We start from the raw sequence: 12649 nt of genomic DNA, 5'->3' as shown, positions 1-12649 counted from the left end.
ATTCTCAAGAGGCAAACAGCTAGCAAATTGTAAAGGCAGGGCTTGCCCCCAAGTCGTTCAACTTTACAGGATGTAGTATCTCTACCTCAGCACGGAAAAGCGATGTTGCAAGTTTTTAACTGTGTCTCAACCCCAACGAATTACAGAAGTCAGGGACTAAGGGGGTGGGAAGGATTTTCTATTCCCTACAAATACTGCCCTGGATTGTTTGGTATTTGTAGCCTTCCTTTTGCAAACTCTGGGATAAGAGAAGGAAGGGGAAACAAAAAGTCAAAACACCTCCCATCTCTTCCTCCCGGTGGACAATCTCCACCATCACTTCCTTTTAAGCCACGAGGCAGGAAGCCTATCCTCACTCATGAAATTCCTCACTTGAGAGGGTAAAGAGTGAGCTGAGACACTTTGTAGCAAGGCCAGCCTGGAATATGATCGCTACCGTCTTGAAGTCATACTCCTGAGGAAACTCCTAAAGTGGCCACAGATACACCTGGAAGGAAAGAAAATTCCCTGTTCCCCAGGAATAAACAAGCTTTCTCGGGAGAGGCTCTGAAATCAGACAATGTGTGCTTTCACCAATTACAAGCTCAAGTTCCACCCAAATACACACAATCAAAGGCTTTACCAAGGCCATCATTATATGCACAGGGCCCTCCCGCTGTTTGGGCAACATTTTAGTGCTGCAGTGAAGCAAGATAAATGTCCATCAAAGCGACAAGGTAAAGACAGACCCGTTCAGCAGTGACTTTTTTCGACCTGATGACTCACTTTGCCTTGTCATTTGTAATGCTGCAGTCTGGGCTGGGGAGAAGGAAATGAAGAGGAGAAAAGTGGGCTGCGTTGTACATGTATGTAATTTGTTTCCCCATTTCAGACAGCATTTTAACAAGCTTTCTCATTAAAGGCTCTGTGAGCCTTTGCTTAAAGTTTTCTGGACAGCAAATGAGCAGGACTGAAATCAAATGGCATCAGGTCAACACCTCATGTTTTGTTTTAAAGATATAGTAATGGGGAGAGGGGAAGTATGGAAGAAAACATTGTTATATGTGAGAAGAGAGGTTTGATAACTCTTGTCTAGGATAATATGAAAACGAATGGTGTGGTTTTACCCAATCCCTATGAAAATACTAATGTTCATCAACTGTTAGACTATTAGAGTGTATCTGGGATGGCATTTTCCTATTCACCAGTTCCCATGGAGAGAAGTAATTATCCTGTGCTATCCTAGCCCTGGGTTCGTATATGTGGTACAGGTTCATGATGCCCCCTTTGGACTCTGACCCCCACGTGGGAGGCACTCGGCCTGACCTAGCCTCTTTTATATTTCCACAGCCCAATGCGCTGTCCAGACACACAGTAGACAATCAATGTAATTTCACCGTTTAACTGAATTCATTAGGTGCTATGAGTACATGAAAAAGAAAAAGAAAATAATTAAACCTGAGTACTAGACCGCGAATCAGAGTAATTTATCCCCTTGTAAAACCTGGTTCAACAAACCTTTAAGAGCCCCTAATTAAAGCAGCAGCCTTCCGCTGAAATGATCAAGAGCAAAGAAGAAAAGTACAGTGAGGATTCGGAGATGCATTTTTTTTTTTTTTTTTTATCATTGATGGACATTGTCTTGGATTTCTGAACAGGAATGAGCTCTTCTTGCAATAGAGAAAAGGGGGTGCATTTATCCTTCCAGGGAGTCTGCTCAAGAGAACATAAGTACAGAAAGTATGAAAGCAGATTCCAGCTATTGCCTATGCTCACACCAGTTGTCCGGCAATCCTTGTCTCGCATGCGTGGCCTCAGCAATGCCTCACTTCCAATGGTTCCAGTGACTTCCAGAGGTGACGTGCGTAAACAATCTGACACACCATTGGCCCTGGAGTACGTGCTCAATAGCAACCTGGTGCCTATTGTCAATGGGGGCACAAAAAGAGGAGTAGGGCTGCCCCCCCACTGGAAAATGGCCATCAAAAGAAGGTGACACAGTTCTCCCTAAAACACGCATCCAGTGGTCCAGCCTTCTTATGCTTCCACTGTACTTCACAGCAGAGGGCTGGGCCGTCTGCATCTCTCTCTCACTCGCACTTGAGCGGTCACCAAGGAGTCCATGGTCCCTTCCTACTAGCACGAGAATGAGATTGGGTTTTCTCGAACTACGTATCAAGAATGTTATTTTGTTTGTTTGTTTGTTTGTTTGTTTGTTTGATGAACATGACTATTTCACAAAGTGCTGTCTGAGGCCCATGCATCAGATCCCCAGGGATGCCAATAAAAGACTGGTCTCCTAGCTGGCTTGGCATGTTGGCATCTTTAGTTTCATCAGGCTCCCCCGGTGATCCTGCTTCCCGGCTGAAAAGTTCTAGAACCTCTGTGGCCCTGGCTTCTGACCTAGTGGTGCCTCGGAGCACTAGAGGGCAGCCTGGAACAACATTTTTTCGCAGGCTGCTGGCTTCCTGCTCCTGCCAACCGACCGGGGCTGCGGCGCCCACATAGTTCTGGCTACAGTGTCCAAGCCCATCCTGGAACCACAGTTTCCTTTAAGAAACTTAGTCCAATTGCCACATCACCAACTGAATCTAGCATGCGTGTCCACAAAGACGCAGCAATAAACTCAATTTCTAAAGACAAAGTAGACTTTAAGTCATCCTGCGATTATTCATGAAACACTTACACATTGTACACGCAACAACAGTAGGTGTTAAAAGGACTGATTAAAGAGGACGTTCTCCTTATTTCTGGAAAAACATGGGAAAGATAAGGCATACATATGTCATCACTTGAAAATCATTATAATCAATAGTAGATCTACTTTCAAATCAATAAAAATAAATAAATTACTAAAGCTGACATGGATAGATGCCAGTATATGTACGGACAAGGAGCTCCACCAGCGACCCTGAGCTGGCCGGGGCAGCTGCTCACTGTGACCCCCGAGAAGGCCCGGTGGACGAGGTGGGGTGGGAGAAGGGAACTGGGGGGCAGCCCAACCGCAGCTCGTCCTAACTCAGGGGTCCTCCTCATGTCTCAGCAGGCACTTCATGAAAATGAGTGTGTCAGATGCAAATCCGGGAAGAACCAGTGGATTTATCGTCCTATTGGGCCAGCGCCTATTTATTCAACAAATACTCGTGGGGCGCTACCCTGTGCCAGGTGCTGGCCAGGCCCTGGGAAGACAGACGCCTTAGTGCTCCCCCAGGGTGTTTACAATCCAGCAGGAGGAACAGACCAGCAAACAGAGAACTACAAAGTAGTATGTAAGTGATAGGTTAAGTAGGAGGTTTGTGGGAGCTCGTAAGAGAGAAAACTAACCCAGAGTCAGGGGGTGATGGCAGCCTTCCCTGGGGTGGACACGTTCAATGGAAGATGTTAAAGGATGAGTTAGGAGCAGCAAGGAAAGAAGTATTTGAAAGTGGGGAAGAGGGGAAGCAGATACACCAGGAACTGAAAGGAATTCCTTTGAGCTGGTGGAGTGGTGGTGGGGGCTGGGGAAAGGGCGGGAAGCGGGGGGTGGAGGGGGCGGCGGAGCTGGGGGTGCAGTGCCAGCAGCGGCCAGCTCAGGAGAAGCCTCGTAAATCCTAGTGGGGGCATCTGGACATCATCCCCAGGGCTCTGGGGAGCCTCAGAGAGGATCTGAGCAGGGGCGGTACCATGATCGCATCTGCATTTTAGGAGGGTCTGCCTCTGCCAGGGTCAGTGCTATCTTGGTGTGTTAACAAACCAGCAAAGCCAAAGGAAATCAGCCTTTCCCTGTCATCAGATCTCTCTAGTTTCCTTCCTCCATCCCCAATCCCCAGCTTCCCAGGAAACCCTTTAAAAACGGAGGTCTCTTTTTAAGCTCTGCTTCTAATGCCAGATACAGAGGAGGCAGGAATAGCCTAAAAGCTGCGACTGTCATAAGCCGGATTGCCCTTCTCGGGGTACCCTGTGGGCCTCACAAAAGGCCATCTCTGGCAAAGTGGAGAGGGAGGCAGGGCCACAGTGGATTGAGAGGAAGAGTGGACCAAACCCCGGTTTCCTAGATTAGATGCCCTAAGCACCTCCATTGAACTGGTTAAAGGTCATGCAGAGGGAAAACAGCAAGCTTGTTAATCAGGGCACAAAATTTATGCAAAATATACAAAGAGAGATCTTATCTACCTAGGTAACTGCTGTTTTATTGCTCTTATTACTGATTTATGATTCTCGCTTGGCTCACACAACAAAACATAAAACCCTTAATCAGGCCTCCCATCCTTATCTGCATGGTGACAGTAAACCCTAGTGACCAGAAGAAGCATAATAGGAATACAGCTGACTGAACTTTCCAATTAAAGTCTAGTTCCACAATTGTTTGCCTAGGTAATAATCAGAGAAGCACCCTTTTATTTTTCTTCTTTTTTTTTTCTCACTAACTCCACCCTCAGGCCAGTCCCGCAGGACCCGGCACTAGACCTTTATTTCCTAAAATGGAGGCTGTATGGGGCACAGGCCTTGGAGTAACACTGGGTCCTCACTTCCGGCCTCACACCCAGTTCCCTTTCCTTCAGAGTGAGGAACAGTCTGTATGCAGGGCCAGGAGCCTCTGGGCACAAAAATAGAATATATGAGCGTTTGGATTTTCCTTTCCTGCCAGTGGACTTACTCAGGAAGAGGCACTTAAACAAGGTTTTCTTCCTCTCTGTGTTTTTCAGAGAACACGTTGAATGTGGGGGAGCAAAACCGCTGAGGAGAGAAGACTTTTCGGCCCCATTTTCTTTGCTCCCCAGACAGGCTCAGGTGCGTCGTCCTTTCCCCTTAAGTCCGTTTCTGCTTGCACGCCACGCCATCCTCCCACCCCATCGTGCTGCCGCCCTCCTTCGCTCAGCCCCCACCAAACCCTAAGCACCACTCTGTCTCCCATTGTTGGGCTTATAACTGAGACTTCCCACACAGTGATATGAAGAGACATATGATTCAAGCATCCCCATTCCAGAGATATTATTATAGTCTCAGAAAAAAATAGGAGCCTGCTCTACGTCTGTCACCTGAAAATTTTTGCTCCCCAGATGCTCAATTCTGAAAATTATTCCAGCTTATTTGGCCACCCCCAAGGTTCCTGCCCCCAGCCAGTGACTGAGGCAGAGGGAGGAGCAAAGGGGCCCTCTGAAGTTGGCCACCTCAGGGTATGTGAAGCACATGCTTGTCACGTGGGGGGAAAATGTGCCGGCTAACCTCTGCGACTCCCTAGAGAATCCAGAGTTTGTGTCTCTGTGCAGAGCTCAGAACAGCCTGTCTGTTCTCCTCTCCCTGTTGTGTGCCTGGCGCTTCCCCAGTGAGATATCTCCTGGAAAAGCTTTTCCTGTGAGGGATGGGAAGCTTTTGTTCTCTGGGAAATATGGTGCAGCTAATTAAGAGCATTGTCTTTTGAGGGGGGACGTGTCACAGACTGTTTCCACCAGGGGCGAGCGTAGCTGCCTCTGATCATTGTTGTGATGTCGTTGATCTCTCTGCCCTGCTGGGCTAACCATTTGGGGGGAGATTATGAAATGAAAATAGATATGGGAAGTGAAATCTCCCCTTTTAACATTTTCTCTGCAATGAATTGAGTTTCTATTACTAACTCATTTCAGAGACGGACCATCCAACAGTTTTTTGACCCTTACCCACCTGGGAGAAGCTGGAGCTCACAGGACTCAAGTCATATTCTGTTTTACCCCATTTCCTACATAATACACAGGCATGCAGCTAACGTGAAATTTCTAGCAACTATTTTGGTATACACCTTGATTATCAGCATATAAGTAATTCAACAGCCCTTGGTTCTTGATCTGAAAAACAGAAGTAGCGTATTTTATGGCATTTGTAGGATCCAGTACTGCCAAATTCTTGATTTATCGTGTGAGCTGCGATTGGCCCCATAGTGGCAAATACAATTAGGAGTGAACTTTGTTGAGGCAGAATTTTGCAAGGTGTCTCACTTGCCTGGTTTGCTCTCTCTGGATTTAAGAATCTTCATTCATTAAATGCTGCAAACATTTATTGAGCATTTACTATATGCTAGGTAGTGTTCTGTGTGCTTGGAATACATTAGGAAACAAAACAAACACAGATTCCTGCCCTCGTGGGGCTTATAGTCTAGCTAGGGAAGGTAAACAATAAACAAAACACAATATATAGATTATATATTAAAGGTGATATGTGTTTTGGGGGGAAATGAAAAAGTAGATCAGAAGAACAATTGGGAGAGGTTGGGTGAAGGAGGGAGACCAACTGGAATCGGGTGGTCAGGACGTGGTCATTGAGAAGGTGACAGTTGAACGATGACTTGGTGGAAGCAGTGGAGTTAGCCATATAGATGTCTATATCGTAGGAGAAGGCAGACAGATGGCAGGTTCTAGGTCAGCAGTGCCCCTGAAGGCCATGGTAAGGACTTTGCCTTTTACTCTGAATAAAACAGGGAGCAACTGGAGATTTTTGAGCAAAGGAATGAAACGATTAGGCAAATTTTAACAGAATCGCTGTGGCTGCTACGTAGAAAAAAAGGTGTATTAGGGTATCAACCGAAGTGATGAATCCTAGGCATAAAAACATATTTATATTTTTTTCCTGGATGTATTTTGAAAGTAGACAAAGCCAACAAGATTTGCTGATAAATCGGGGTGTGAGAATAAAAGCTAAGGCAAGGATGACACCAAAGCTTTTGGTCTGAGCATCTGGAAGGAAGAAATAAGCATTGTCTGAGAAGGGAAGGCTGTGTCCAGGGCTGGCTTGACTTAGGAAACTCGATCTAAGAAGCTTTCTGCTGTTCTCATCCAGTGCGCTCCTCAGAGCTACATGGCAGCAGCTTTGCCGATTACACAGATACTGCTTCATTAGGTCTGTTGGGGGGCCCAAAAATACATTGATGTTCACTTTAGGTTGAGAACCTCAGAATTGTAAAATAATGTTTGCTGGGGTTTTGTGTTGAAAATTCTGGCCTCAATAGCGAAACAAGTGAAAGAACTTATAGACAATTCCCCCACTTTCTGAGATGTACTACATACTGCAGGTCTTCCTTTCAGAATAAATGCCAAACAAAATACACATAGCTTACGAAACAGTTGAAGCTTAAGCACATAGAAATGATACATGATACAGAATGAAGCTGTGAGGTTACACTCCAGTCTCTCTCACTAGAAAATTGGTTATGGGACCAATTTGTATCCTGAGTATATTTAGGTTCCTTTGATGCTCACCTAGCGTGGGCTCTGCAAACATCAAGCTAATCACCATCCTTCCAGCAGTGAACAGAAGAGAAGAAATGGAAAAGTAAACAAACAAGAAGGCAAGAAGAATTCTCTCCAAGGGGGGTTGGGGGTGGTTAACAAGCGTCACTATACACATATACCTTGTTTTGTTGCCCTTCGCTTTACTGTGCTTCACAGATATTGTGTTTTTCACAAATTGAACGTAAGACCTTCCACCGGCAAAAAGATTACAACTCACTGAAGGCTCAGATATGACAGTTCGCATTTTTTAGCAATAAAGTATTTTTAAATTAAAGTATGTATATTTGGGTTTTCCTTCTTTTTAGACATAATAGCATTGCACAGTTAATAGACTACAGTATAGGGTAAACATAATTTTTATATGCACTGGGAAACCAAAAAATTTACGTGACTTGCCTAATTGCAATATTTGCTTTCTTGCGGTATTTGAACTGAACCCGCAATATTCCTGAGGTATGCCTGTATGTGTATATCAATCCAATGGTAAAAGTTACGGATCTCGGTTTCCAGATTTAAAAACTGAGACTCGAGGGGGCCAAGTTCACTTGCTTACACTCGACTAAGAATTTAGTGATGAAACTGGGCTTCAAAGCCACAAATCAAAGGCCAGCTTTGCAGGTTCCCAGGGCTGTCAATACTTCCTCATCCCAATTGGTTCCACCAAGAGCTGGAATCCCTCACTCAAAGGAGAACTTGCATAATGGAGCAGCATTCAGTGGGAACCTTCTATTCAGTCTGACTCCAGGCCGGAGAGTTCTTTTATCCTGGATCATTTTCTCAAACTATTTATTTCGGTGCGGTGGTGGTGGGAACATTGATGGCAAAATGGCACCTTCTTACTCAATTTTGCTGTTCCCTGTGTGTCTGACTCACACCTGCTGACAGGAAGAGCCTCAGCTTCTTCCTTCCCTGCGGAGCTGGGGGCGGATTTTAACTTGCCCTTGCCCTCCCTATCATCATGAGGACTGTCAGCTTAGTTCTGATTTAAAAACAAAAAAAAAAAAAGAGAAAGAAACAAAGCAACTCCACAAACCTTTATTACTCAGCAGGTCACTAGAGGCAGAGAGAGGCTCAATTCTCCAGTGTCACGTGGAGAGAACAGGGCTGGCAGTTAAAAGGTCACCTTTTGACTTGTAAAACAGCAACTAACTTGGCCACAGAGGTTCTTATGCAAGGAGGAGAGACAGGCTCACCTTTCTGTGTTCAACCTTCCTACCGAAGATTTTCTTGTCCCTGGGTGGACTGTCCATGTGATGACATTTATTTGGGGGATGTTTACAGTACTGGTCTCGTTGCCGCTTGCAGCAAGGCGAGCCCAGGAGTAAAGGTTGTGCTGGTCATTCACTCTTGCAGAAAGCAAAGGTGACTAGTAACATGTGGATTAAACCCTTACCCTCGTTTTTCCTTTGTACCTTGCTCTACGCCGGAAGAGAGAGACCGTTTGGGGCACCGCCTGTGGGCTCTGTTCAGATGTGTCCGATCTGGGGAAGTAACTCTCTCTGGAGGCAGGACTCAGGTTACTATTTTCCCACTGCGTTGGAATATTCGACCTTTACCTGCACACTCATTAAGTGGCTAGCACTTGTGCTTTTTCGCCTCTCTCCTAGAGTTGCTTTGGGATATTGGGAGAGGGAGCACGATTCAAGAGCAAATTGCTCTGATTAATATTGTATTTATAGTTCAGTCTATCGGGGTCATTTCCCTAGATGCCAGCCTATCTTTATGAAGATAGAAATACTGTGTCAGAGTCTGTCTACCCCTACAAGAGGCAGGAGGCCAATGAGGAAGGCAAGAAGGAATAAAAGTAGGATGCGCATTTATATACATATAAATGCGTATATATATATGTTCTTGGTGCCATACATATACACGTCTGGTCCAGCTTTTTCTCCTACTCTGAAACTTCTCTTAGGTCACCTCGGTTCCCTCTTAGACTCTTTCTTTGGAAACAAACCCACATCTGTTAATCAGTATTATTGTTTCTCTCTCCCCTGACCCAACTAAGCATCTGATGGTACTACTTTCACTATTAAAAACTGACTTCTAAATCACACAGGCTTGTGAAGCTTGAACTAAAGCCTACCTTCTATGACTCTGAAAGGAAAAGCAGCCACAGAATACTGCCCTCTCCTTGAGCAGGAAAAATGAGATTACAGGTGTCTGTGACATGGGGAGAATGGAGGGCCCAATAGTCTTCAATTACTAGAAACAAGTTAAAACAGTTACCTTAATGTTTCCTTGCTTTTAACAGTCATGTTTACGTAAAGAAGACATTACCTCAGAGTCGGTCATGCCGCCCTCAGGAATTTTGAGGTGAACTTTTTGGTTCAGACATCTCCCCTTCAGGGAGTGTAATTCCCTGAGCGCTTGGGTAGAAATAGAATGACCTCATTTCCAAAAAGTTCCAAGTGACCAGCGACCGTCTTGGTGTAATTTATATGCATGGTGCTTAGTGTTATGTATTGAATATTTATTTGGGGGTTAATGTTAAGAATGTGGGTGACAGGTTTAGATAGAAACATTCCCTTTGTTTGCTCATTCATGAATATTTAGTGAGCACCTCTATGAAGATAAATGATCCAGCACCTGCCTTCAGAAGTAATAGCAGCCTTCTTTGGAGAGTCTGCCATGTGTCAGGCATCATTTAAAATGCTTTGCTCAGCTTTACTCATTTAATCTGCACAACAACTCTATGAGAGAGATACTGTTATTATCTCCATTTTGCAGATGACAAAACTAAGGCACAAGCTAGCTAGTTGTCTAATGTCAGAGAACGAGGAAGCCACAGAGACTGAATTCGAATCCAGGCAACCTTGCTCCAGAGCCTGAATTCTTAACCTTTGTACCTGATGGCCATGGTCTCAAGCGCCTTGGATCTGAAGAGAGGAAACACACAAATGTACTATGATTGAAAGAAGTGTACAAAATCAGAGACTATTTAAGAGATAAATTGACCCCTGGCTACCTATCACCATGACAGATATTTTCAGTCAAATTCCCTGCTTTGTATGAGACTCAAAAGCATGCCTGGGAAATAGTGCAATCTAACCCACAATAGGGAGAAACATGCAGACATACGGGTTGGTGGAGGACAGAGAAGATGTCCCAGAGGAGGAATTAGGTTGAGACAAAGGACAGTTTTCTGGCAGAGAATCCAGCATCAGTTCAACAAGGCCAAATAGAAGACTGTGAGAGAAGAAAGGGCAAAAGACAGCTTGGTGACAGATGGCAAGGTCACAAAAGGCCAGCCACGCCATGTCAAAAAGTTAGAGTTTTACCTTGAAGGATGTGCACTTTAGACAATCACTCTGAGTGCAGGATAGAGAATGCATTAAGGAAGGTCAAGATTGGAGGCAAGCAGACCAGTCAGAAGCAGACCTGGTCAGAGGAGGCAGATGTCTACGCAGCAGTAGTGGAAACAGAAATAAGTGAATGGATTCCAGAGATATTTAAAGGTATAATTGCCAGACTTGATTGGAAATAGGGTACAGATGAGGGAGAAGTTGAGAATGACACCCACATTTCTGGCTTAGGCAACTGGTTGAATGGTAGAACCACTCACTGGCCCAGGGAACCCAGAGGAAGAGCAGGCTGGAAAGGAGAAAGAGGTGAGTTTGGAGCAGTTGGATGTGAAGAGCTGAAGTGTCCTTAGAACATCTAAGTGGAAATGATTAGGAGACAGAATGATATATATATTTAAATATAAACCTCAGGAGTGGGATCTAGGCCAGAATTATAGATTTGAGAGTCACGGGCAAATAGATGGTCACTAAAGCCAAGGCTTAGCATGGAGTCGCCCAGAGAAGGTGTGTAGATTGAGAAATGAATGGGCCCTAATACAGAACACCAAGAGAAAGGGATGGCCGTTGGAAGAGCAGCTTTAAGAGAGGATAGTACAGCCAGAGACGTAGAAAGAAAACCCAACCAAGCAGTTCAAGGGATAGTGAACAACAGCGTGGAACACCGAGAGGTAAAGAAATAAATGGAATGAGCAGCGCACCTAGGATTTTGCAATAGGGAGGCCATTGGTGTTCCTGGTGATACAGATTAAGAGAAGCGTTGATGGCACAAGCTGAGATATGGTGGGCTGAGGAGTGAGTGGGAGGTAAACAAGTAGTGACAACAAGTGTAGACATGTGGCCGAGAAAGGGAAGAGAGATAGAGCAGGGTTCGTAGGAGAGCATTTGTTTTGTTTTTATTTATTAAGCACAGACTTGAGCATTTTAAATATTGATGAAAGGATTTAGTAGGAAGGGAAAGGTGAATGATGAAGAGCGAGGAAGAAATCGATAGAGCAAGATTCCTGAGAAAGTAGGAGGGTTTGGGGTCCACAAGTCAGGCAGGGGCTCTGGCTGCAGGAAGGAGCACTTCCACCGTAAGCACAAAGAAGGATGCAGCGTGTCTGGTGGGAGGCCAGGCTCTAGGGGTGGTGGCGGGAACTTGAGGTGGTTATCATCGGGTGGCTTGTACTTTCCCTTTCAGTGGGTGTTGAGTCATTTGCTGAGAGTGAGGGGGAAGTGACACGTGTGGGTGGGAGGGATGGTTGCAGATTTGCGGAGAGTGGAGAATCTGTGAAAGAGCCGCTTTGGAGAGTGCAAGGGAACATGTAACAAAAGGTCCCAGCTGGGGCTGGAGTCAAATCAGAGAACCTCCCTCATGATGATGGACACTTGTAGCCAAGTTCCTCGCTTTGTATGAAACCCAGCAGCTGGCCCTGGGAAAGTACTTTATCCTACTCCGTGAATAAGTTTGAAACACGAGTGGACGTGTCAGCTACTTGACTGGACTGAGAATAAATATTGATGAGAATTAATATTCATTAATGATTCATTGTTAAGTGCTGTCTTTACAGTAGATAGGCAGACTCCACAAATCTCATCTTTTCGTTAGACTCTAATATCACGGTGTTGGAATAAGTGGTATAAGGAGATGGTATTGCCCAATAGGTAAAAGCACAGGCTCTGGAAGCAAACTTGGGGTTCAGTCCTGATTAGGCTGCCTACCAGCCATATGGCTTAGAGACCTCTTGTCTGTAAAATGAAGAGGATAAGAACACTTACCTCATAAGGCTGTGAAAGCAGATAATGCATTTGGTGAGATAATACTTTTGATGTATTAGCTTTTAAGTTATTAACAGATTTCCTCCCTGGAACTGTTCCTTGTGATCTATTTTTTGAAGTAGAGAGAGAGAAGAAGGACGAGCGAGGAAAAAAGGAAAGAAAAGTGTCTTTGTAATTCGGAAACTCCTCAGCCCATTCTCTTACCTCAACTATAACCCACACGGTTGCTTTCCTTGAGGGAACTGAAATGAGCGTGGATCCTGCCAAGGTTGAACTTGGCTTCCACACCAAATCTGAGGCGTGTGACCTTGGGCAAGGTCTTAATGTTGCTGGGCTGCTGTTTCCTCCTTTGCAAAATGAGACTGTTGG

The sequence above is a fragment of the Pteropus alecto genome, unplaced genomic scaffold, assembly GCF_000325575.1.
Source record: "Pteropus alecto unplaced genomic scaffold, ASM32557v1 scaffold101, whole genome shotgun sequence".
In the NCBI taxonomy this organism is placed as follows: domain Eukaryota; kingdom Metazoa; phylum Chordata; class Mammalia; order Chiroptera; family Pteropodidae; genus Pteropus; species Pteropus alecto.
Note: the sequence above shows the minus strand (reverse complement) of the source record.